The sequence below is a fragment of the Petaurus breviceps genome, unplaced genomic scaffold (genome assembly GCF_028583685.1).
Source record: "Petaurus breviceps papuanus isolate PSGF00001 unplaced genomic scaffold, PetGlider_PUasm1.0 139, whole genome shotgun sequence".
NCBI classification, from domain to species: Eukaryota; Metazoa; Chordata; class Mammalia; order Diprotodontia; family Petauridae; genus Petaurus; species Petaurus breviceps.
This window is the reverse complement of record NW_027185697.1, coordinates 11,304,471-11,305,339: the sequence shown is the minus strand read 5'-3', so window position 1 is coordinate 11,305,339 and position 869 is coordinate 11,304,471.

Genomic DNA, 869 nt, shown 5'->3' with positions numbered 1-869 from the left:
TCTTCTTCTTCTTCTTCTTCTTCTTCTTCTTCTTCTTCTTCTTCTTCCTAGGTTGTATTACCAGCACATCACTCCCCATGGTGTCACTGGGATGGTCCTTGAGGGATCAGTCAGAACAGGTACTGGAGTTAGAACCCATGGTGCTCTGCTCTTGGCCTGGTGGAAGCCCTGAGTACGTGTCTTCTGATGGTTTCATTGCTTGTTACAAAGCAGACTCAGGAGCCTTCCCCAGTGCACCTGGCTAAAGCTCCCCAGGGCTCTCTGCCTTTCTGATCTCAGGGAAGTAGCATAGCCTAGTGGTTAGAGCTTGGACTACAGGTTGGGAGCCCTCTTTTCTTTTATCATCATGGTGTCTCAATGTCATCTATTCAGAATTACAAGGGACCTTATAAAGACCCCCCCCCCCCATCTCCTCCTCCTCCATTTCTGGCTTCTGCTCTGGATTGTCAGTGAGATTCACTTTGAGATTCTCATCTTAAAATGAGAATGACCCCACCCATAGTACCAACCTCACAGGGTTGAGGTCTCACACATCTGGTGTTATGTAAACTTTAAAGTACTCAATAAATATCATTTTTGTCAGACTTGGGCAGCAAAATTTGAAAATTCCTGATTTTCAACACAGTGAAACAGTGTTGTCCTGTCTAGCTAAGAAATGAGACCATTAGAAGTGCTTTTAAAAAAACAAAACCAAACACCAAACCTTCCTAGGTCCTGCCTAGGTGTGCGCAGGATCATGGATTTATGGCTATAAAAGCCACATGGCCAATTTAGCCATGGCAGGATTCAAACCTGGGTCGTCTTTGGACTCCAGATCCAAGGCTCTCTCTCTCTCTCTCTCTCTCTCTCTCTCTCTCTCTCTCTCTCTC